This window comes from Lissotriton vulgaris, chromosome 5 (assembly GCF_964263255.1).
Source record: "Lissotriton vulgaris chromosome 5, aLisVul1.2, whole genome shotgun sequence".
NCBI classification, from domain to species: Eukaryota; Metazoa; Chordata; class Amphibia; order Caudata; family Salamandridae; genus Lissotriton; species Lissotriton vulgaris.
The window spans coordinates 870253366-870280789 of record NC_141693.1 but is presented as its reverse complement, the minus strand read 5'-3'; positions in this window follow the sequence as shown (position 1 = coordinate 870280789).

The window sequence follows — 27424 nt, the reverse complement described above, 5'->3', positions numbered from 1 at the left end:
TCTGACCTATTGTGAATCATATATATATATATATACATTAACTAAGGATTTCTTTGTGCAGTGGAGTTAATTTCAGAAGCTGGCCTTTAACCTGGAATTGACCCTGCCAAGCCAATTTCCCTGCAAAGATCGTTATTTACTTTCCCAATCATCATTCAAGACATTTGTTAACTTTTAAGTTTCTTTACGTCTCTGTTATCCTGCACATTATCTGAAACTACTTTTCTTGACTGTTTCTTCATTTCATGGGTTACGCTTTCAATTAAGGGTTTGTTCGGGCCTTCCAGATTATTATTTAGATATGCCTAAATATTAACTTGTGGGTTGGGACACTGTAAAATGAGCTTTACTGTATGATGCTGTGTGATGTCATGTATTTTCTATTGGTTGAATTTTGGTGCAGGGGCGTGCATTTTAAATGTATCTTTTTGTGTATAAATAGGGATGTCTCGCCTTAGTAAAATTGAGCAGTTTCTTGAGTTGTACACCTTGTTGTATTGCTGGGATTTCTGCTACTAGCTGCAGCTAAGACATTTGATCTCTGACGCCACCTAGAAGTATTCCGTTTCTCTGTATACCAAGGCAAGGGAACCTAGAGGACTTCGGGTGTGTCCCTGACGCCGCTGGGTACTTGAAAACCCGGTTCTTCAAGGCCCAACTGGTGGTGAACACTGTCTGGATGTCTAGGAGATCGCGTGGATAGCCCTGCTGCAAGACCATGCTCAAGAAGTCCGGAAGGACTAGATCTGCTTCAGGTCTTAAATAGGGAATTCTGGCATCAGATGGAACCTGGAGTGAGCATAACCGCACTGCGCGATCAAATAACATAACTGAAGGTTTGACACTCCCAATCCACCCCTATGGCATGGGAGGGACATAATCTCCCACGGAACCCTGGGGCGCCAGCCACCCTAAGTCAGCGGAATAAGGTGGGCATTGATGGTTTTGAAATAGTGATTTGTAAGAGGGATAGGTATGTTATTAAATAAATGCAAGAATTTTGGCAGAACGATCATCTTAATTAATGCCACGCGCCCAGCAATCGAGAGTGGAAGACGGACCCACCTCTCCACTTGTTGCTCCAAGTTGTGTATTGCTGTGCCCTAGTTCAGTAATAGAATCTCAGCAGTGTTTAAGTGTATATGTATCCCCAAGTATTTGACGGATTCTGAGGTATTCACATTCTCATCTGACTGTGACAGTGGTAAGAGGGAATATCACAGACTTATGCCAGTTTATTCCAAGGCCTAAAAAACCGCCAAACCAAACTATCTCTCTAATCAAGGGGGCTAATTTGGTTTGAGGATCCCTGCCATATAGTATTACATCGTCTGCATATAGTGACACCAATAATGGCCCAGTATTAAATTGGAGCCCTCTTTTGAGGTGAGGTTCCTGAAAATGTCTGATGAGACAGCCAATTGTTAGTATGAAAAGCATTGGGGACGAGAAGCAGCCCTGCCTTGTGATTTAAGAAAGTGTGAAGGACTGGGAGAGTGTTCCCTTTAGGTGCAGTCGAGCGGTGGGGGCCCAGTATAGCAATGCATAAGGTTGATAAACCCAAACAGCATACCTAACCTGCTCATGACTGTCCAGATGAATAGCCAGTTCAATGAATCAACGCGTTCTCTGCGTCTAATAGCACTGCAGCTGCCGGGGTAGCCGGGTTTATTCTTTGAAGGACCACGAAGAGAGTGCGTAGGTTTAGGGAGGGAGATCTATGGGAGACAAATCCTGACTGGGCTGAGGAAATTATTTTATCCAGCAACAGGGTAAGGCGCACGGAGATAGTTTTCGCCAGATTTTTATAATCAAAATTTAACAGTGATAGCCATCAATACGATCCACATTTTATGGGGACCTTGCTGGGCTTGGGTAATAGTACAATCACCGCTTCCCTCAGGGTCAGTGGAAGCTGATTCAGCTCTGTTAGGGATTTGATCCTGTCCCCTTTCCATGACCATGTTTTCTGCATCACATGACTTACCTGCTGAAGGGTTAAATGCTGTGTACGCCCCTGCATTATTGCTTGGCTTCTTTTCCTTGTTGGGGATTTAGTCCAGGTCCTGGTTCCCGTATCTTCAGTGGATCTTGAACTCCTGTGCTCACGGGCTCGTGAGCGTTGTGCATGCTTTTTCCTTGTTCCCGTTCCCTGTCCTTTTCTTCACCTTCCCTTCCTGTGTAGTCCTGCCTTTCCTTCCTCTCCCCCTCCATTGCTGTGAAGGCCATTTTTGTAGCTTAATTTATCTTCCCGCTCTTATTGTGTTCCGGACTTGTGGGGGTGTACTGGGGCTCCGGTACCCCTTTGGAAATTGTTTACGGGACTTTGGTGGACTTGGTTGGACTCCACGGCTTGCCCAGGATTGACGAGCTGCTGAGCGTCGGAGCCGCGGGCCCCCGTTTCCGCATCTTTTGGATCCTGTTGACATCGTTGTGTGAACTTTGGACCTTTTTCGCGTTCTTGATCTGGATGAAGGTAGAGGCTGCTGCGCTTCGGTTTCATGAGAACTTTATCTATATTTTAAACATCCCAGTGTTACAAATGGATACTTAGAGGTTTTTTTTATGCCTATTAGTCGACTTTTTCCCCCCGAGAATAGTTGGAGACGGGTTGGGAGCATTTCTTGCTAGTAACACCTATGCTGCATTTGCCTTTGCCCATTGAATAATCTACAAGCCGCAAGGACTCCACCTTGGGATACGCTGGCCTCAAGGACCGGTAAGGAAGTCATATTTGTGTTTATTGTGGATAAAGCATGGTAATGGTTAAGGGTATAAGGGGTCTTTTAGTATTGAGTGCAGACTGGTAATATTGTGCCTTATCCCTTAGTTGCAGATACATGGAGGCAGTCTATTCTCCCTGGTGGTTCCACCGGAGTGATCAGCCGTCTCCTTGTTTGTTTTTCCCACCCTCTCCCTGTGCTCATCTGCTTGCTCATTGTGTTATTCCCAGTGAGCGGCATAGGGGTATTGGTAGTGGATTGGGCCATACTACGTTCCTGCAGTGTCACAGGCTCAGAGGCGAATCCCAACACGCTCCAAGGATTCACAGTGGACTTCCAGGAGCCTGGGGGCTAGGATATATTTGTGCCATTTTAAAAAGTCACCCATGACGCCATCCAGACCAGGGACGGAGGCCCCATTCAATGCCTCAATCGCATCTGTTATTTCATCCTTTGAAAATGGCTCAGAAAAGAAGTCCAACATATATTTGTCCATATATACCATAGCAATCTCTTCGAAGTATGCTTCCCGCGACTCGGGGGAATGCACAAGCTTAGAGGTATATAGTTCTTCATAATACCCTAAGAAAGTGCCTAGCTGTATCCGTCAGAGTAGGCCCTAAGTCATTCTTGATGCCTGTAATGTACGACTTAGAATATGGAGATCGCAGTAGTTGAGCCAGCGTACACCCCGGCCTCTCGCCCTCCCCGTATTTGTGTGGCAGTCAGATAGGAAAAATGGTTGTCTCTTATGGATTAAGATTGCTGTGCCGAGCGCATAAGTTCTGAATTTGAAAAAAAATGGTGTGCACCCCAGCTAGCTGCAATCCGTGTGGAATCAGACTTCGGTAAATGTGTCTCCTGCAAGAAGGCGATGGCCACATTGTGCCATTGCAAGTAGTGGATCACGTGTTTGCATGTTTTGGGGTTATTAAGATCCCTAATGTTCCAGGTGATGAGGGGCAGATTCGAATGAGTAGCTAAGTCAGGGGCAGACGTCATTTGTGTCGTGTGGTGTACCCATGAGTGTAAAGCGCACAAAGAGTGTCAACAGTTGTGCTTAGATTAGAGCTGGTAAAGAAATAACAACAAACAATTCGAAAAGGTTCCCCTCCCCGAGCCCCCACCCAAATAAACAATAGCCTCATCCATCCTGAAACCACCCTATTTGGGAAAACAGGGACAATGACTGATTTATTTGAGTCTGAAATTTTAAACAATGTGCTTCGCACCTAGGGGGGAAGCAACGCTCAAATGGCACCCAGCATAGCACAAACAATATGAAAGAAACATAACACTGCTGTCTTAATCATCATACTAGCACAGTTGTTGCATATCAACCAATTTTCTTTGTTGTGAGATCAGAGATCGCTGCCAGGACAGAGCAAGAGTCTTTCAAGAGAGAAGAGTTTGATACTGGCGACAGATCCGCTATGAGGAGGGGAAGAGTCAAAACCAACATTGCGTCACTGACTATCAAGGTCTTTGTAGGACTTGCAGAAGGCTTGAGCCTCAGTCGGATTTTCAAAGATGTGGGGTCTTCTGTTGACATCAACCCGCAGACGCGTCGGGTACAGCATGCCATATCTTAGGCCTAAATTTCCTAGAGTAGCTTTGGCACCAGTGAACGTGCGGCGGGCCATCTGGACCATGAGTGTGAAATCCGGGAAAAAGGACACCACCGATCCCTGCCATGAGATAGGGCCATGCTTTCTAGCCAAGTGCAGTGCCGCGTCTCTGTCCCAAAAGGTAATTATTCGGGCAATGATCGGGCGCGGCGGGAGTCCAGGATTAGGGCAGGAACCCAGCGATCGGTGCGCCCGTTCAACAACAAATCCCGGGGTGAATTCCTCCTTTCCAAAAATGTCAACTAGCAACAATTCCACAAAGGTGTCCATTCTGCCTGTGTTTGTCGACTTTGGAACCCCAATTATGCGAAGGTTATTGCGGTGACTACGCGCTTCCAAATCTTCATTTTTAATGGCAATGTCTTTTAAGATTTTTTCGGTGTGTTCTAATCGTTTCGTCGTTTGAGCAGCGCCATCTTCAAGATCCGAAAAAAGGCCTTCCACTGTGTCTAACCGCCGATCGTGAATGTCTATTTTGGCCCCAAGGGAGTCCAAGCGCTTATCCGGTGTGTCGAATCGCTGTCAATTGACTTAAATCCGGCCCTGAGTTCCGCCAGTAAATCGGGGTGGTTTGAAGCAGCCCCTAGCGCCGCAGCCGAGCCTTGGGTACCATCCGCAATGTCAATACTACTTTTTCTGTGGTGATGGGACAGCACTCTCTGCTTAGGGTCTTTTCTACCCATGCCTGTGTGTCAGCAGCCAGCGAAGGCGCGCGCAAACGCCCTAAGGAGCTTGACCCGGTCGAGATGAGGTCAGGCAATTACTTCACCAATGGTTAAGACGTGAAGGCACTACTTCCCTCAGAACTGAAGGCGCGCGATGACGCCTGCAAAGCGTGATACTGGCAGCAGCCAAGGTGAGTGACACACGAGGTAGGCCCCCGGTCTTAAATCTCCAGTGATGGAGTTAAGAGGCCGGGCGGGGGGCTCACCCTCCAATGAGCAGGCAGCGGTGGAGGTAGTGGCCAGGATAGCACAGGGCAAGAAGCATGTAGAGGCCAGGAGGAGAGCACCAAGATCCAGTCCAGTTGCACCAGTCGCGGTAAAGTGTAGGTACACCCGTCAGTCCTTGGTTTCACCTCCCAGCGCCCAAGGCTGTACATGGGTGTTGGTGTGTCTGCACTTCTGTTGCACAGCGCTGCAATGGATATGGCCAGCTAGCCTTGCAACACCCCAGGAAGCACAGTTCTTTCCCCACAGCAGTCTCATGGCCGAAAACAAGCAGGGTCGTTGATGCTTCAATCCCCCCGTACTCCCAGCGCTCAGCCGGGCGGCTGTCTCCCTGGCGCACCCGGGGGCCTGTGGGAGTGTCGGCAGTGCAGTGCGCAGCCCACTGATCGGCAGCACTGCAAGGGGGAGTGCACTGCTACCGGCCGCGTAAAAGAGGGCATGCAGAAGGAGGGTCATACAAAGAGCTCACTGCAGCCCAACATCCACCCTCAGATCCTCGGCACTTCGCCTGCACAGGTCCACAGGCCATGGACCAGAGGCCCCGGCAGACAGCAACACAGGCGGCAGCAGGATCCGTCCCCCCACAGGCCATGGAGTGGATTTCTGAGTGTCGTGGGCAGGCTCTGAGGGGCGAAGGAGTCACCACTGCCGCTGCATTGGATGGGGATGCTCTGCCTCACAGAGCTGAGTTTTTCCGAATCTCGTGATCGAAGACAGCCGGTTTGGAGCTGGGACACCAATTGGAGCTTCAATGCCAATGACTTTCAGTTAGAGAAACGCATTGGCTGACATTGGTTCTACGCGTGGCTGTGCCGCTTGTGAATTAAGGAAGACTGTGTGACTTGAGCCACTTCCTAAACACACACCTGTTTCATCTCCTGCATTTCTTGCTGGGTGGATACAGTGAAGAAAATAAGATTTCACGAGATTCGTGCCGAGACGGTGGCAACTACCCCACCCTTTGTGGGTGGTAGTGTGGGTTGGCCAATTAAGATTTTCCCTAGACTGGGCCAGGGCCCTGAAGATTAGAGTACCCATGTCCTGATGAAGCCTATATCATCTGGCTGAAACGCGACCGCGACTGCGTCGACACCTTTGGCTTTAAACGGAGTCCCTTGTTTAAATCGAAGAAAGATTAGATTTACTCATTGATGCACCTATGCAAATATAAGCTGGGTATATGTGTTAACCCCTTGGTGCTCTTTCGTGTGGGACTACCTTGTAGTTGTATACTCCACTAGACTGTTAGTGGAGGTACATTTGTAAATTGGTTTGTATATACATTTTTGTATATATTCTTTTGTCCTGAGGGTACATATAAGTTACTTTTATATTGTATATGTTTTGTATATTTGTATATAATGTACATGTGATGTGTTGTATATAAACTGTGTCCTGTTGTGCCTCTTTGGCTGTCCGCCCAAATTTGTGTATACGAACTTTGATATATTCTTCTTTGATTTAATTTGTTCATCACAAGATAATTAATTATTTCTTGTTTGATAATTAAAAATGGATTGATCCCTTCAGTACCTTTTCTCTCTACTTTTTCATCCTTGGATGTCTCCTGCTCAGGTACGGGAGGGTGAGGTGGGCAGAACCCCTAATCATTTTTTCTAGTCTGAGGGGCGAAGGAGTCACCACTGCCGCTGCATTGGATGGGGATGCTCTGCCTCACAGAGCTGAGTTTTTCCGAATCTCATGATCGAAGACAGCCGGATTGGAGCTGGGACACCAATTGGAGCTTCAATGCCGTGCGACCATCTTGGTCCGCGGTGTGGCTCCACCCCCCAACTGGCCAAGAACCTTAGGGCACCAATGAGGACTGGAGGAGAGGCCGATGTCCAGTTGGACCCATTGGAGGAGCAGGTGGTGTCACTTACCCCAACAGAGTTGGTGGCAAGAGTGGGAGGACCAGGAAGTACTACAGGGCAAGTGAAAAGAAGGGACCAAATGGTCAAAACTGCCATGCAGTGCAGTGCAGCACAAAAACCCACTTTGCTGCGCTGCACTGTGCTGTGTGCAAGGGAAAGGCAGGAATGTCTCACATGTTATCTCATCATTTACATAAATGTAATATACTTGGGCAGTGACAATTGATTCAGCTCATTCCAGCGATGCCAAGTTTCTCAGGTCCATGCGTAATGTGCTGCCCCAGTCCAGGTTGTCCTTTGAATCATGGGGCTTGTGGTGTAATGTACAACATGATTGACCAGAGCTACAAGTCCCACAATACTAAGCAAAAGCCCTGGAGTGGAGCAGCACATCATGCGTGGACCTTGGAAGCTTTGCAGATTTGTCAGTGGCAATGTAGGCTCCCTTGCACTGTGAAGTAAGTGTGCTTCTCTTGGTGCTATGCAGCCAACAGTGGGATGGAATAGGGCTTGCCAGAGGGTAAATTCCCCACCCGAGAGGGGTTGCAAATGCTAAGTATGTGAAGGCTCTCCAAGTAGAATCATGTGAAAAGCCAGGTGTACAGTCACTAGCTCTAAACCATATTGCACACTGCTGTCCTGATGTGCTGGGTGTGAAATTTTACAGGAGTTGTCTGCCATGTAAGAGACCACCCTACCTCCTGTCTTGCTCAAATGAATGGCAGGGGTGGGGTGGGGGTGAATGCAAGTGATGCACAGCAGAGGTAAATGCTTGTGTGTTGGAAGCATAGATGGTGTGTGAGCTAGGTGGGCTCCTGGTAGTGTAGTGTATTGTAGGTGTGGCTGATCATGTTGAACTGGAAAAGACACTGAATGGGTAGCCATTGTGTCTCAAGGATGTGAGGTGTGATGTGTGTCCTACAAGGTAGACTTAGTGATAGTCAGTTACTACTGTGTATGATAGTTTGCTCTTATGTAGCAGCTGTGCAGAGATGCTGTGGTAGAGGGAATTGGTGTACCAAAGTCTACATATGATGTGGGCCTGGGTGATGGAGTCGCAGGTGTAAGGTGGAAGCCATAAGAAGAAAAATCTGACAATGGAACATATGTGAAAGCAGGTGGATGTGAAACAGGGAACTGAGAAGTGTCAGGGTGAGGTAGGCATCCAGGATGATGGGCAGGGGTCTGGGATGGTTGGAAGGTGAGATATTTGGGCCCAGTTGTGTGGACAACCAGGGTAGGTGCATGTTACAGAATATCATCACTACGCTTGCTGTGTAGAGTTGTGTTGATGTGTGTCAGATATGACCCATAGGCCACAATAGTGCACACATTGTATGCAAGACAGTACAGCAAGCAAAAATTGGTGTGCTGGACTGTGTGAAAGGCAGAGTGCAGGAGTATATGTAATAGATGGCAAAATAACATTACTTGGTCAGTGCTGTGGATCAACTGATGCCTAGAGAGAATGCAGGCACCCTGGTGACATTGTGCAATATTGTCAGCACTGGTATCAATAAGGGAATGTAACATCACTATAGCCACATAAAAAGAGAAGCAAATCAATATGTGAAATAGGGTCCTTAACTGTACTCACCCTTTCAGACAGGGCAGGCCACCAAGCTGGCTAGCTACATTGCATTGTTTGTCATTACACAAATAAGCCCCCCTGTATAACAGTGGTTGGGCGAACGATGTAAATGTATTGCTATGTGAAAAGCAACAGTAGTGTAATGTGGCCTCATGTACTTGTAGTAACATATGTTGAACACATATCTGTGTACTTCAAAGTGAATAAGAGCAACAGTGTGTTTGTCACCTACATCACTTATATCTACATCTATCATGGATCATTATTGACATATTTCTATCTCCTGGCATAGGGACAAACAACACCTCCCATGCAGCAGTCTGTCCTCGATGAACAACCTATTGGTGATGCCATCCTGCCCCCCCCGGACAATAACACCTTCCAACAACTCCTAGACTCCATTGAATGTCTTTCTCTGTGCTTGGCAAGGGACGACAGTATTATAGGGTCTCCAGAGGAACAGTCACCCACAGGATATGCCCCATCTAGCAGGCCAATCCAGCTGAGGACTCCGAGGATCCCCAAGCTGTATTCCAAGGGAGAGTGGTAGGAGTCCAGCAGTGGATGGTTGACGAGGTGTGGGCGGGGATGGAGACCCTAGAAGGGGCACCCTAGAAGGAGTCTGTAGGTTTCTGAGTTCTAATAAGGATATGGCTAAGGCAATTAGAGACAACTACAGTTGACTGCATGGGATGGGGAACAACAACAGCCCTCTACATCTGACATAAGTGAAGTTGCCAGCCAGCTGGGGCAATCCATAACATCATGGAATTGATGGAGCACACGTTGGACTCCTACATTGCAACAATAGGTGCCCTCAATTGAAGTGTTGTTGCCTTGTTGACAAGACACCAGACCCTTGTCACCAATTTGCTGCCTACCTTACTGGCAGAGACAAATGCTGGTTGGGACAGGGGAGCCAAATCTTATTCCCCTGATGTGTGTGTGTGTGTGCCTTAAATGCCTCCCAACCATATACCACCAGCTGCAGGGGAAGCACAATACCCATCAGGAGAAGAAGATCTGGAATTCCCCAGTTTCTGGTGGCGAACTGCCAGATAACATTTACCTGTGTCTCCTGGCCAGTTTCCTTGTGGTCCAACTCCTTTATATCAGCCAGTACTGGACTTTTTGATTGTGCGCCCGTTGATCTTATCCACTTGTGGACTTTTGAAGAAGCCTACCTTCCCTAATGGCAATTTTCACCTCGGCACTGAAATACTCCTCACCTCTACATGTCACAGGACATGTCTCCCAAATAGACTCTGTCTGGTCATCATTAGCTCTCAATCACTGTTGCTGTTGTTGTTCCAGACACAACAAATAGATTTATTGTGAGCGACATACTTTATTCAAATAATCAACCATTTTTCACAAAAGCAAAAAGAGTATTATATGTTTGTTGCTAAAAGGACTACATATACCATGCTGGAAGTGTAAAATCCTAACCCACTTGTTTGCACCTCAGGAAGAGTGAGATGAAGTCAATTCTACAGGTGACTTTGGATGTGCACCTTCACCAAGTACAACCACTGCAATGGTACAGTGAGCAATGTGTTCACTCTCTCCCCATGGAAAGCTGGTGTGTAACAACAAGCTGCATACTTACCACCCATCTATGGAAATGTAAGGCCATAACACTGTTCCACTCATCCATATAAATGTCGCTCAGTGAACATGACAACTTTATCATCTTAAAATGATAACCTCACTGCTCACTCCGAAGAGATTCTGCAATACATAAGTCTGCATGGTTGTACCAATAAAAGGCAGATACTCAGGTCCATATTCCTCATGAATTAGCATCATAGCTTGTGCCACACAAGAATGCACAAGACCAATCCAATACCTTGATTGATAGTAACCAACAAATGCAAGCACTTCATGTTGGGGACCGGTGCCAACTGATAATGGGTCAAAAATGTTGGGATACGTAGATAACATGTGTTCCTCTGCCCCTGAGATGCCTTATATGTGTCATCTTTTGTACATTTTACGTATATGTTTTCTATAAGTGCCAGACCACAGAACCAGAAATAAAACAACACTTCCCCAGAGGAAGAGCAAATTAGAGATATATGGGCATGAAACTTTGAAAGTAATTGACCAAAGTTAGCTTCATGATTTGCCACACTCAGTAAGTAGTCAATGGCAATGATGATGGACATTCTCTAGGAAGGTGTGACTATTTTCACAATTAGTAACATGTCAACAACAGTGACCCCCTTGTACAATGGTGCAAGGGTGTGTGCGGTAGTGCAAGGCACCTGTGTGTATTCCAGCGCAGCGCGGGAGCTGCAATCTGTCATGACAAAACTATCCTACCAATACATGACCTATCACTTTCACACAGGGTGTAACAGTAGGAGACTACCTGTGTTGTGCTGAGCGTAAAATCACCAACCGAGTCCCACATAAAAGGGCAGATTTACAAGCCCCTTGCCACAACTTTATGCCGCCTTTGCGTCACTTTTGTGACTATGCGGAGGTGTTAACAATGCCCCATGTTACGACATATTTACAACATGATGCATCTAGGGAAATGCATCATGTTGTAAATCCCTGTGCTACATTATACCTGCGTCAGGTATCATGTATGAAACGTGGGCGTTCTGACATGAGAAAGCCTTGTAAAAGTGACGCAGTAAAATCAACAAGATTTCACAAAGTCACTTTTACGATGCCACTGCGTCAAAACCTTACGCCTTTTTGAAGCAGGCCTAAGGAGTGATGGAGCATGTCTGGAATAGGCATACCTAACCATTGCTGGAGCTACGTCTTGCTTGCGTCACAACTCCAGCAATGCGCTGCCTTTACGCCAGAAGATGCGCGTCACTCATTTGTCTATCTTTGCGCCGCATTGTAGGGTTTTTTTACGGAACGCAAATGAACTGATGTATCTCTGCTAATATGCAGAGATGTGCCAGTTCTTGTAAATATGCCCTCAAGTGTCTAAAGTATGGTAAAGGGTCCCTACATTACTCAAATGTGAAGTTGGCTAACAGTTGTCCATAGGCCTCTGAAAAGCAATATGTACAGACATAGAGTGCTGGTCAATTGCTACATAATGTTCTCAAGTAAACGTACACAATGGTACCAACACAATGGTACCAACTCCTACGTATGAATTGATGATGCACTAGTGAAAGTAGAAAAACATTTAGGGGCCGATTCCGATTCGGGAAAAAACGCTCCGAATAGCCGTTCGGAGCATTTTTCCCGTACAGATCGTACCCTGCAAAGCCCCCCGTACGTACGACGAAGTACGATTCGTACCGGGAGCCGTACTCCGTACGAGTCGTACAGAGACCGTACGACTCTAATCTCCATACGATTCTCCGTCGGAACCCGCTGTACGCGACATCTGTACAGTTTGCGGGTGGTTTTTGCAACCCAGCAAGTACGATACGTGTCGGGTACGCACCGTACGACCCTTTTTCTACAAGAGCTGAAAACAGCCGTAAAAGCAGAGTTCACGCCGAAACAGGTACGGAACGGCCCTCCCGGGTTCGGTGCGTACCCCCATGATCTCAGGGGTACGGTGCATACCACACATGATCGTAGGGGTACGGTTCGTACACCTACGATCATGGGGTACGGTTCGTACACCCCATGATCGTAGGTGTACGAACCGAATCCCTACGATCGATCATGGGGTGTACGGACCGTACGGTGTGTATGTGTTTGTGTTATTTTCCGTACGACTCGCCCTTATCTGACGTGGACCATACCCCGGTCTGGATCGTACTCGTCGGGTCGTATGGCATGTGTACGAGTAGTACGGTTCACGGTTTCAGCCTTGCAATACGTACGGATCGTGACGATTCGGACGGATTCACGGAATACGGATCGTACTACGCGACTCGGACGGACGGGTATGATTCGTACAGAGAGGGCTCCGGATACAAATCGTACGGACGTTTTTTTCCCGAATCGGAATCGACCCCTTAATGTATCAAATTTATTATAACTACCTACACTTACCTAGCCTACACTAACTAACCTAACACTAGCCTAAACTATTCTAACTAATCTTAAACTATCTTAATGTATCTTACACTATCTTAACTACTATTCACACATGACAAGTTCAACATCAACGCCCCACTGCCCTTAATACACATAGATCGGTACAATACAAACAGCAACTTCACCTAAATGCATACTACCTAGACATGTAAACCTAAACAAAGAAATATTTTTGGTTGACATTTTCTTTAACACACTAAACATCAGCCCTCACCCACTTGTTATGTTATGCTATGTTACTGGGCACTTGTAAAGCGCACAGCTACTCCACAGAGTGTCCCAGCGCTGGAAGGACCCTGAGACAGAACAGAGCACAAGCAGACAGGAAGAACTTTACTAATGTTGGAAGAGCCGGGTTTCTAGATATCTTCTAAAAATAAGGGGCTCCTGTGCCTGTCTTAAGGAGAGCGGCAAGCTTTTCCATAGCTGTGAGGCCACCTCCTGGAAGGACCGGCTCCAAGAGCGAGAGAATTCAGGAACAGCCAACAGCCGCTGGGTGGAGGATCTCAAGGTTCTGAGAAGGGCATAGTGTTGAATTCTATTCCTGATGTAAGGGGCCCCTATGTTGTGAAAGGCCTTGAAGGCCAACACTAGGGCTTTAAAATGTGTCCTCTTCTGCACCGGGAGCCAGTGCAGGGACATCAGATGTGGGGTCATATGTGTCCTCAGGCCTACCATAAGTATAGCTCTTGCCGCAGCATTTTGTACCACCTGCAGGCAGCCTAATAGATAGTCTGGGAGGCCTAAGTACAGAAAATTGCCATAATCCAGCCTAGATGTAATCAGGGCCTGGACTATTGTTTTCCTGTGTGGACCTGAGAAAAAAGGAAGGAAATTACTAAACATTTTAAGTAGCCCAAAGCACGTCCTGGCCACAGTTTGGACCTGGGACTTCATGGACATGTCTGCGTCCAGTTTCACCCCGAGATTTTTCACGGTGGTTACTGAGCTTACTGGGGGCGACATGTTCTGAGGCCACCACTGGCGCCATTCTTCGCCAGGGTAATAACCGAAAAAAAATATTTCTGGTTTTTCGGAGTTGCACATCAACTGGTTCTGTCTGAACCAGGCGAACACCTTCGACAAGCAAGCAATTATCTCGCTTACTCTCAGCGCACTGTCCCTTCTTGCACGTGAACAGCAGCTGCGTGTCGTTGGCATAGAATATTACTTTAGTTCTGCATTCCTCTGCCAAAATTGCCAGGGGTGCCATATACACTTTAAACAGAGACAGGCTCTGAATAGACTCCTACTTTCATAGATGGGATGTGGCCAAAAAAGGGGGGGCCCACACTGTTTGCTGGCGGCCTTCCAAAAAGGAAGTAAACCACCTAAGTACCGTGCCCCCAATGCTACAGTACTGGAGTGTGCAGGAGTAGATCATGGGGCACGGTATCGAAGACCGCGGAGAGGTCTAATAGTATCAGTACAGCTTTACCTCCTCTATCGAGTGTAGTTTTTATTGTTTCTGAAATTTCCAATAAAGCTGTCTCAATACTAAAATTGGCTGTAAACCCTGATTGGCTTGGATGTAATGCATGATTGGCCTCTACAAAATCAGTGATGAAAGTATTTACATATTTCTCCAAAGCCTTGGAGAGAAAAGGTAGCAGCGATATAGGCCTGTAAATACTAACTATAGAAGGATCTGCTGAAGGTTTCTGACAGGCATATTGATCCCTCGGACAGAGAGAGGTTCAGAACCAAATTAACCGCAGGGTTGATCACCTCGGCTATGGATGCCAATACTTTTGCAGGGCAAGGATCCGAAGAGGAGCCAGATTTCAATGCTTTAATTATTTTAAGTGATTTGGCCAACGAGATGGAAGGAAACTGCAGGAGGGCCCTTCGTGAGTTAGGAACGTCAGGGGGACATACCTGTGTTACCATCCGTTGCTTGAGGTAACACGCCGAATAAATTCTGAATGGTTTTAATTTTATTGTAAAAGTATTTTGCATTCTGGGTGGTCCATTTGCTAGTGGGAGTGAATGGCATTAGGGGAGGAAGGAAAAATCTTTTACAACTTTTAAAAGTTTCCTCGCTACTGTTCCCAGTCTGCTCAATTTTTGTAGGCAGGAAGACTTTTTTTCGCTCATGGACTTTGGCATAATGTCCTTTCAAAGCCAATTTATAGGCGATTTTATTCATGGGATTAAAATTCTTCCTCCATACCTTCTCAAAATATTTGCAGGCACTTTTATTCTTTCTAAGGGCTTCAGTGAACCATGGGGCTGAGGCTCTACATAAACCTAACAGTATAAAAACAGATTTAAAAAGTACTACCTATGAACATTTCTAAAAACTAACACTTCACTACACCATACCTGTACTAAGCCCTAACTAATACTACCCTAAGAAAAACAAACAATAAACCAACATATTATAATCAGGGAAAGGGAATGCCCAGAGGGAGATTCTCAAATTTGTGCCCAAGTATTCTCCATGGCCTCTTGTCAGGTTAACATAATTTCCCGGAGGCTGGCCTGTTCCTGTTCGATGACATGCATCCTCCTGCGTATCTTCCACAACTCCTTTAGAAGCTGGGATTCTGACACAGATCCACTGGCAGGTGTGGGGCTTCTGGCCCACGTAGTTGGCTGCTGTGAGGCAGTAGATGGTCCTGCTGTGGCCTGAGGTTTGGACCGGCTGCTGCTGGACACCCTCCAGATGTTTGGGCCCACAGGACTGTGTTGTGTTCGTTCGCCTAACAGATTTCCAGGTACCCGCTGCCGTGGCCCTTTCATACAGCACACCCATCTTCTGGAAAGCCTTCGCTACGTGGAGGATGTGACGGTAGCATTCCTTCCTCAATGAGGAGCTTTTAGCTTTGTCCGCTGTCATGTTATCTAGGGAGGTAAAGGAAAAACTTATTAGCTGAAGTTGTAAATGTACATGATGTTTGAGAGAATAGGCTGACACTGTCATACAATCATATGTGGCAGTCAATACCAACACCAAATATTGAGATAGAGATATGTACAATATACCTTCAATACAAAGACATCTCCAAATCGAACAAGGCAAACTTAGTGCGGAAAGTGTAGGTGTAAAATATGGAAATGTACATAACAAAAATTCATGTGGCAAGGTTATAGATTGTGCAAACTGTGTGTACCCTTTGTAGTCTTGAAACTATCTCTGGGTGCTCCAAGGAGAAGAAACGGCCACTCTCTCTTCCAAATATCAGAGGCAATCTGCCTAAAGATTTAACAATGAAAGAGTCTCCTGAGGTAAACAGTCTAAATATCGATTTTTTTTATATCGACAGGCAAAAATATTGAGTCAATAATTTCGGAAGGACAGAATATCGACATCAAGAATATCGACGACCAGAATATTGACATGAAGGTAAGAAATATCGTTTTAATTAATATCGAAGTTAGTAATATCGATAGCAAAAATATCGATGTTACTAATATGTATTTTATTTTATATGTTTCTTTTTATAATTTTTGCTAATTATTGTGCTCATTTTAAAATATATGTATTCCATTTTCAGAAGTTAGTAATAATTTCTTTTAGAAAATGATGTGTTTTAGTACTGTAGCGGGTTGTGGGTTTATAGGGGAATAGGGTGGGAAGTAATTTGATTATAGTAAATTAATTAAATATTTTTTAGGAATTATTAAATATTTGTAATTACATTTTGTGTTTTAGTTGTGTAGCGGGTTGTGGGTTTATAGGGGAATAGGGTGGGAAGTAATTTAATTGTAATTAAGTAAATATGTAATTTGTATTTATTGGTAATATTAAATATTTTTAGGTAATTAATTATAAATTGGTAATTCATTTTTATTAATTGGTAATTAATTTTTATTAATTGGTAAGTAATTTTTTATTAATTGGTAATTATATTAAGTGCATTAATTTATTAATGAAGTGTGTTGTGAGGTTATAGAGTAATAGGGTGGGAAGTAATTTATTTGTAATTAGGTAAAAACAAAGTTTGTGTTGATTATTGATGATTACATTATTGCGAATCAATTATTAATTGGTAATACATGTTCAATAATTATTTAAATTTTTTAATAAATTGGTTATTAATTATTAATTGGTAATTACATTTGATTTTTTTAATTCATTTGTGTTAATCAATACATTATTGTTAATTATTTATAAATTGCTAATTGTTTTTAAATAATTATTGTTTTTTGCTATTGATTTTTTTATTATTTATTTTATTTTTATTTGTTAAGATGTTTTTTATAATTATCATTTACTTATATTTATTTTAATTGTTAATTAATTATTAATTGATAATTATTATTTTTTTTATTTCTTGGTATTGTTAATTAATTTGTTGTAAATTAATAATTAAATTGTTCTTTTTTACAAAAAATATATTATTTTAGGTGTTAGTAAGTTGTTTTGACCCCTATGATATCCAACACTTTCCCTACTGTTGCACCCTTTGGAGTTGGAATAGTAATTGTAACCCCTAAGCTATCCAATACTTTCCCTACTGTTGCACCCTCTGGAGTTGGAATAGTAATTTTAAACCCTACTCTATCCGACACTTTCCCTACTGTTGCACCCTCTGGAGTTGGAATAGTAATTTTTACCCCTACACTATCCAACACTTTCCCTCCTGTTGCACCCTCTGGAGTTGGAATAGTAATTTTAACCCCTATGCTATCCAACACTTTCTCTACTGATGCACCCTCTGGAGTTAGAATAGTAATTTTAACACCTACGCTGTCCAACACTTTCCCTACTGTTACACCCTCTGGAGTTGGAACAGTAATTTTAACCCCTACGCTATCCAATACTTTCCCTACTGTTGCACCCTCTGGAGTTGGAATAGTAATTTTTTACCCCTACGCTATACAATATTTATTGTTTTAGTTAATGTAGTGTCTAACTTATTTAAGATGATTTTTTAAACTTTGTTATATATAGTTTTGATATTTTTATTTATATTATTATTGTTGTATGCGTATGAATGTATTTATAAATTATATATTTTTTTAAACAATTGATAAGTTATTAGAGTAATGAATTGTAACTATTATTAAGTAAGTATATATATATATTATACTATATATTTGTTTATTTATTTTTTATATTATATGTATTACTTATAATGTTAAATATATTTTTAAGTATGTTTATTTTAATTACATGTATTATTTATTTAATTTTATATTATTTTCAAAAATCGGAAAAAACGGTATTTTTTACAATAACATTTTTTTCTCAATATTTTTGCACTTATCTTAATGCAGACAGGACTTCGATATTTTTGACGTTGATATTCCACCTCTGATATTTTTGATGTTGATATTAAAAGAAAAGATAATTCAAGGTTTGTTTTTCTTCTTTTCTTTTTAGTCCTTCATCTTTACATGTATTCAAATGTCTTCGGCAAAAACTAGTAGCCAACACATGTTTCGTCAGGGCTACAAAAGAATTATTGCAAACTCATAATCCATTTAATACAATTGCACTATTAACACAAATTCTGGTGCTATAAACTCCATCCAAGTCTGTGTTCATTTCAAAGAATTCCTATTTATACACCTCAGGTGCTACCCAAACCCTAACAGAGTTAGTCAATTTAAGGGCACATGTCCATGTAAATAAAATAGGTTTCAACCAATAATATTCAAAGTGATGTATAAATATCATGCTAGCAGTTGTTGTAACACCCTCGAGCTACCTTAAACTCGTTGTGTCTCCTTACAGAGAGTAATCTCCATGCAGCTCACCTCTTCATTAGGGGTGGGTGAAGATTTCCGCTCTGCTGGCAGAGTTCGCAGAGTTTTGCCCACTTTGCGCTCCATGTGGAGCATGGAGTTCCTCAAAATTCTGCTAAGCGATGCAGAGCTGAGTTTTTCTCTTGAGCGGCTCACCAACTGTAAAATTGCGCAAGGACCTCCTTTTGGTGAGATATCTCAATGCCAGCGGTCGCGGCAGTTTGTGGCAGGTTGTGAGAAATCAGGCAGAAAGCAGCAGTGCCCTCCGGCTTGAGGCAGAGTGCCACATGGAAAGCTGCCAGCACTTAAATCAGTGCAGGCAGAACGACTTAACATACTCCACTGCTGGAGGTACTCCGGGTAGCATGGCATAGTTTTTCTTACACTTCACGGAGTTCCGCGGAGTAAAACTCTGCAAACTCGGCCCAGGCCTACTCTTCAAATGTATCACCGTACTATGTCCTACACTCCTGAACCAATATGAACTATTAAATATCATCAAAGGACCTATATTAAACATATAAACCATATTCATCATTACCATTCCCCGTAAAGTCCAGTGTTTATAAATCATAATAATAATTCCTTATATCTCACCTATATCGATGTGTTGTTGCCAGTATTTCCCCTCACATGTATTAGTAATCTAAAATACAAATAATCATTCTGTAATTTAAGTTAGCACAATTATTCTTATGCCTACCTCAGTTGAGCATAATTTAAAGCACCATGTATCACGTCCTACTCAATCACATTCGAATTCTCAGGTAATCTAAGATCATGTTTTATATGTAAGTTACACATATCATAACGTTACTACGGAAAAATATTTTGCCCTATCTCTTCAATGGAGGATGTGCCAATATAATGCAACCAACTCCAATGAAGCATACATTTCTAAGATGACCGCATCTTGAAAGTAAACTCTGCAAAGACACATGGTCCAGATATGGATACATTTGGTGTGGTATTACATCATGCAAGAGGGGTGAGATTTACTCATTAACATATGTGAAAGGTGATAAGGTAAGCAAGTCCAGGTAGTGTGCTTCTGAATTGCATGACTCATCTGGATTTACACAAGGCAGCAAACATTTCTGTCTTGACTTACTCAGTTTCAGGTCGTCAATACCTAGATGGAGTGTGGTTGGCTACCTCCAGCAAGATATAACTGTAGTACTTCACCAATTTACCCTCAGGCAAATACCAGTAAATCTGACACATAGCTTCTGCCACACAGTTGTAGCAATACCCTGATGACTTTTACCAACTGTAGGTTGCACCACCTTATAGAAAAGTCGATAAAGAAGTAGATATACGAATGTCCGTCCAATGTTCAAAATTCTTTATTCTTCTTTACAATATTGACCGTACACCAAACAGCCAACGCGTTTCGTTCTATACGAAGAACTTCATCAGGGCAAGTCAAATAGATGTTTCCAAATTACAACCCAAACATGCGTACATAGTCATCTAGTATGCTCTACTGGTCAATCAACGTAGCCTACCACTTTGGTTAAAGAAATAGCAGGCAGAGACAAATTATGTCTATTATGCCTATTGAGAGAACGTCATTGAGCTACTATCCAACTCTGAATACAGGTGTACAAACATTTTCTGCTACATGTTTGGGTTGTAATTTGGAAACATCTATTTGACTTGCCCTGATGAAGTTCTTCGTATAGAACGAAAAGTGTTGGCTGTTTGACTGTTTTGTGTACGGTTGTCAATATTGCAAAGAAGAATAAAGAATTTTGTTTTTTTTCAACATCGGACGGACATTCGTATATCTACTTTTTTATGTACTTTTCTATAAGGTGGTGCAACCTACAATTGGTAAAAGTGTATTTTGGTTGTTCTAACCGCCCCAGAGGAACCGCAGGGGCAGTGGAGTTGCACACGGTGTGAACATAAGGCTCTGTGTTCAGTTTAAACTATTGGGGAGATTGTATAAGGAGTGAGGTGCATCACAAAACCTGTGGAGGTTTTGTATAAGTTGGATGTTCCCTTGTTGCTTTGGACAATACCATGATGACCTTCACAGAATCAAATCTTTGTACACTCATTCACCCAGTGCAGCTTTTGTAAGCACACATTTTAAATAAGACAGTGTATCTCAGGAGTGTGTGTGTGTGTGCATGCTTGAGTAATCATCTGTACAAGAACTTTGTGAGGAATGATGCAAGGAACATTGCACCGTGATGGAAAGGTGACTGCTTTGGTGCCAGCCAGTCTAACTTAACCCACCAGCAGGTGAGCAGTGGAATGGGTTGTGTGCTACTAAAACAGTGAATCCCTGCATGTGAACATTTTACACATTAAATGTGACTTCATACCTTGCATTATATGAATGCCTTCCAGAAATGGAACATACGGGATATATGGGCCATGAGTTTGGCATTTCAATGCCAATCCATGTGCAGCGTAGTGTGTTTTTCCATCTGGCCACACCATGCCAATGCCAATGAGGTTGTATTCATGCATTGAGGCCTACTGGCGTTCAATAGGTTTTACAGCAATGGCATGTGCACAATGTACTCCACAATAAATGCATTGCACTGAGGAATGAATACTGACATCCAACTTAGACCTGCAAAGCCATATGACCAGAACCCTGCCATGTGGACATCTACACTCACAATGTGCAACAGTCAGGCAGTTAAATACAGTAGCAGGCCTACATCTCTACAGCCTCCAGGACATCAGTGTAATTGTTCATCTGTCACGCCATTTCACATAGGTATGACATGGACTACTCTGGGGGAGGTTCAAGTACCCATGAAGCTGGATTATAATAGCCATTACTCAGGTTAAGTTAAGTGATTGATGATTTATAAGTACTTATGATAATGTACTAACACCCTTACAGAAACGTGATGTGATGTCATTTGTCCTCTGTAATGAGTCAAATCCATGATTTGGAAAAACTTTGCCCTATCACAACATTCACAGGATCTGTCATAGGAAACATGTTTTGATTGTGATTTCTACCCTGTTGACACTGTCCTACGTGATTTAACAAATTGTGATTTGATTTGACACACAGCTACAGGGACAGGTATGGGTCCCCAAACAATATAATTTTTGATCGACAGGAATCTTAAACCACACCTATAGTCATTCACACTGAAATCATGCTGCAGGAGAGGTTAAATGTTGTCAGGATGTTTGAGCATAGTATGCTGCAAGATGAAGCAATATACGTGGCATATTGACACACATTTTATGAAAATCAGATTACATAATACCCTCATGTTTACACTTGCTAACATTGTCTGGTTAATGTTTTCCACCTCATCAGCACCAGTTTCATACTCAAATATGGACATAGGCAACAAAACCGTGTCCAAACAAGGTTAGCCTAGCCTATTCCACTTCACTGCTACATCTGTTAAAACATTGTTTGCAATCTTTGTGTCGTGTGTTGTACGACAAAGTTTGATAGTGTTAAACATCTGCAGATTTTGCGTCAGATTATGGTTCTTGTGCTAAATGCATAAAAACTGTAGAAATGCAAACATCATCACAGCTGCAAGAGATGTACAAATTGTTTGGGGCTGCATACATTGCCCCTATATGCACATTGGCATGCATCCTTGGTAATTCAACATTATTCTGTGGACAAGTTCAGTTGTGTTGGTATACTGACTGAAATTCAGTTGCAGGTGATTGATACATCCCCATATATATCACAATGTTATTACTATCATGGATAACACACAGAGCTACAAACATGTACTTATTACACGTACTGGTTGTACTGGGATCCCAGAAGGTGTCAAATTCTCCCCGGGTGTTTGGGACATGTCCACCTACAAGACAAAGATTTGAACATTGCAATGTAAATATTGCAGCTACACACGTCTAAATTCCATTATATGTAATATGACATACCAGTGATCTTAAATACTCAACACACTTGGCACATATATGTATACATTGTATGAATATCGGATGCAGCGAGTCACCTGGCATGGCAGAGCTAGCTAGATGTTTAAGCTCAGAGATAATTAACATTACATACCTGAAACATCCTTCAGGCATGTGATGTTTTCTGTACTGCTGGGCAACACAATCTAAGGCCTCCTTCCACTATGACATAAGGGGGGAACCATTGGCCCTAGGCAAAACAAAGTAGTGCTGCGATTGGAAAGGACAGGTATACACTGTATGTAACATTAAAGAGCCATATCATACTTTTTATTGCGCTGGTGCCCAAAGTGCTAACAATCAGCAATGCATGCTACCTTGCAGCATGGTGCAGGGGTGCATGCCTTGTAAGAAGGTTTGCATTGTTTTGTCCTGGAAGGGCCTCCTTCCTGCACAAAAACAATTGCCAGAGGCATTTTCATCTGTCTACGTGAGCTGCACAATGCCGCACAAATAAAAAGTTCAACTCAAAGGAGAATGAACATATATTTCCTCCTTATCCATCATCTATGCAGGTTTTTTGAATTTTTCAATCATTCCCTGCTCAAGCCTGTAAGTGAAATCAGGTAATGCTTCTAAATCGATGTGTGTTAAATGTAAACAACCACCCACAACCCATTGAACAGACCCCTAGGGCAGGGTATAGCAACGCAGCAATTGCCCGTATGTTGCATTACACAGGACTGATGTACTCACTCCGAGGCACACAACAAAGGCCTTCTGTTGCTTACGTAATAGCAATCTAATGTTTGCATTACACTTACAGAAATTAGCATTATGCAAAATCAAACCACCGCAGTAAATAATCGGCCCCTTTCATGTTTCTACTTTGGCATAAATTAGATAGGAACTTTACTATATGCAGATGGTACATGCATACATATCTATGAGGCCTCCTATCACCAATATCAGGATGTCCACCAGATCCACCTCAGATGTCACAACATCAGCCCAGCGTTGTTGAAGCAGGGAGATGCTGGCTCAACCGTGTATACCTGGCACAAGTGCCAACGCACCCTCTTCCAGTGCTCCCTCCTGTCCTTTAAGGGGGATGGTCCTGGGTAAAGGCCAGTATGTTGGGCAGGTAATGCAACAGGAGCCTTAGGAGGCCCCCAACCTCTTCCTCACAAATACATTTTCACCTTACCCTTTCTCGACATGACCAAAACCCTACCAAACCCACTATACACCGAAAAAACACCCAATAACCTAATGCCTACCCCTGATATATCAAACCCTTAAGTAGACGAACACCCGACAATACAATGACAATTACTAATACAATATACTTAAAAAAATGTACAAAAGGTACGCAATTGATGCAAGACAGGGACTGACCAGATACCAACAACACCAACAATTGCTCCAAAACACCAGACACTCACAAAACCATCAACACACAGCACAAAATAACACACTGTAAATGAAAGGGTTACACATTTTTAAACTTCCTAGTATGCAGCCTGCCACACCTATTGCATCATTTCCCGGGTGTGTACAACACTTTTCTGACGTTTGGCGTCGATTTATCTAATGCATTGCCATGCAAATGGACATTGTGTGATGGATACACTGCCCAGTAGCACTTCTGAAGTATAGTCAGTTCCACACAATGACAGAGATGCTGCAACAGGGGCAATGCGTGGGATGTACAGTAGAAGCATTGCTTCTGGTGGTCCAAACACCTCAGGCCCAGCACCAGTGGTCCAGGACTGGGGTGGCACCACTTTGCAGGTCAGAGTGACATATGGCATTATCCAGGTGCTGTGGCAGGATGGAAGGAAGTCTTTCATGTCCGTGAGACTTAAAGACAGGAGGCCAGGCAGTTTGCTTCTGGAGTTAGTCTGGGTTCAAGGGATGCATGTGCAGTCCTTATCAACAAGCCAGGGGTCCAGCATGCTACATGGCAGAACAGCAAGGCATGAATCCAGAGTTTAATTCTCACACATCATTTTTGACATACATTACCAGTTTAGACACCTGGATATCCTCTACAGTCAAATGTGCATATAAAGATTGATCCTGGGGCCTACGCACCACTCATTTTGATTCCATAAACAGTCCAATCTCTCCCTAGCTGTGATGTGTAAAGACCCTTTCTTGTTATGTGTCATGGATGCAAAACACACTTAGTGAAGGACAGGCTGACTCCACTAGACTCCAATGTATATCCCACCGAACTTGAAGGATAGCTGAACTGTCAAACTCCATCATTTCCAAACTTACCAGACCTGGTAAACCTGGTATTGGCCCAGAAAGATACATCTTCCCAGGAGAGACCTAACACGGAGTGCTAAACATTATTTAGGCCCGTTCCTCTTTCAATATGTGCAGCATTCTACAACACACGTAGCTCAAGGAATATGCCTCTCAGGATTTGCTGGAAGGTGGCACCTCATGCACAAAAAGCAATCCTACATGCAAAACAGGCACACTTGCACCATGGTGCAAGTGTGCCCGCATTGGCGCTAGGCATCCAAAAAGGCTCCAGTACATGGAAAAAGCAGAAATGCACCATATAATTTAATATAGAGCACATTCCTGCCCTTTCCATGTCACGAAGCTCTACACAGCAAGGTGACTTGCTGCACAGCGTGACAATTCTTGGTAATCAACACCACTGTTTAGCTCTACACTACCCTTGAACTGTACTAAAGTGTGCCACATAGAATACAAAGTACCAGCACACACACATTACTCATGCACATTTAAACCTATGTGTTGTACAGGCACATGCATTCCGTATATGGTTTTCTCATTTCCTAGCTACCTCATGTTAGGCAGGGGTGAGTGTAACACACACCAACTGAACATTTGAAAAGGATTGTGAGCCAGTAGGCTTCCCTGCAGTGATCCAGGGTTGAATGGTAATTTACACTACTACTGTTCACTACACAGCATGCTGTTATCCCCAATTTAGTTCTGTTTTAATCCTAGCAAATGCAGTAGCTTACATCTATTATGAGGGCAGGTGTTAGAATGGCTCTTCTGGTCCAAGCAGACTGCAATCTTTGACACAGGTCTATGTCATGGTGCATAGTCCCTTTGGGAATATACCAGAGTCGGTGGGCCATACAACTATGCAGTTGTACCTCAGGGCAGTGATATACTACTCTTACCAACATCTCCATTGCACCATATTCAATCAGATTATGTATGTATAATACACATTTGTGCTTAACTTTTGACATGGACGATTAACACTTTTACCATCTTTGTATTCTTGAGGTGATGTGATGGTGGCAAACATCTCTCTTGTCTTACTTCTCTGGTTAATGCCACACTTTGCAACTTCATCTGTTTATAGTGCTCTATTACAGGACTTTGAGCTTCCTCGCATTGATGTGCAAATCATGGTAAATGTGTATTTTCGCAACTGTTGTCAGATGTAGCATATGTAACGATCTGCCCAGGAAAGGTGTCGTATGTGTAGTGTTTTGAGGATCCCCACACATGCATGTGTGCCTTCTTCACAAATGGCATATTAACATCTATACCTTAGACTAGGCAATTATCCATGACAACTGTCACTCTTGATCTGTGATGTTATCTCCAAGAACATTTGCTCCTACAAAGTGCTGCCATTCTGCATGCTAATCCATTTGTGAGACACACTACAATGAGGGGTTTGCCTCAGATACTGACATTTTAGGAGATTTGTGTTACATCATATACTGAGTACCATATGGAACATACTTTGCAGCTAGAGAACACAGCAGACTGCTAGCTGTGCTGCACCGCGCGGCTTAATTTTATGAGGTCTGGAATAGACCATTACTATATAGATATGTGGCAATCCTACCTTGTGCCTTTCTTGTAGTACATTGCATCACATTTGCTTGCTCCTTTAATTGTTTTACTTTTTGAAGTGACGGTCCCATGTTGCTCAGCAACTCAACATGATTGTTACATGTTGAGGCCTACATCTAGTTGAGAAGATGTGAGTGAGTTCATTGTTACACTGACTTTCACATATGCACAACACAATAAATGAGTTCAACAATGTATTTCTAGGTTGATAAGTTAAAATTTTTTCTGTCAGAATTACCATCTGGTGATATAGATCAACTAAATGAATTAGACACAATCTGGTTACATCTCCGCCGACTGGCCATTGTGTGCTGGATCTCTCCTTCGTTGTCTTCATCCTCATCAAATTCCTCTGTATTTAGTGGCTTGTAGTCCCACAGGGCTTTTGTTTTTACACAGATGTAGTGCAATACAGCACAGACAAGGATTCTTTTGCAAACCATAGGGGATGAGCACAACTGGCACCTAAACCTGGACTTTAGGACATCAAAAGTCCTCTACATAACTTTCCTCATCTTGGTGTGTGCCATGTTATATTGTTTTTCTGCCTCCATCTGGGGATGGATAAATGGGGTTATGTCCCATGGCTTCAACTAAGTATGGCCGAATTTTGCGAGTTCGCGATCCGCGAATTTGCGGTTTTGCGAATTCGCAATCCGCAAAATGAATGAGTTTGTGCGAATTTGCAAATTTTTTATTTTTCCGTGTTCGCGGGTGTTCGCGGGGAGCTTTGCGTGTTCGCGGGTCGCTTTGTGTGTTCACGTTTTTTTTTTTTTGCCTGGTTCAACACTGCCACTCTCTCATTTTTTATGCCCTTCTGCCCTCTGTACCACTTGTTTTTGTGCCTTTCTGCCCTCTGGCCCACTCTTGATTGTGCCCTTTTGCCCTCTGCCCCACTGGTTTCTGTGCCCTTCTGCCCTCTGCCTAACTCATGCCCTCTGTCCCACTTTGTGCCCTTCTGCCCTCAGCCATAAGTCAGCTTCAACAGGAAGCACTAATAGATAAAGTAAAGCAGGTGCTGGAGTTGAAGGTCAAATTAAGTTACACAGTCATTAATCACCCCAAGTTTGGGGTGATTAATGATTGTGTAACTGAATTTGAGCTTCAACTCTAGCACCTGCTTTACTTTATCTATTATGCTTCCTGTTGAAGCTGACTTTTGTAACTATTTTAGAGGCTCTGGCAGCTTGCC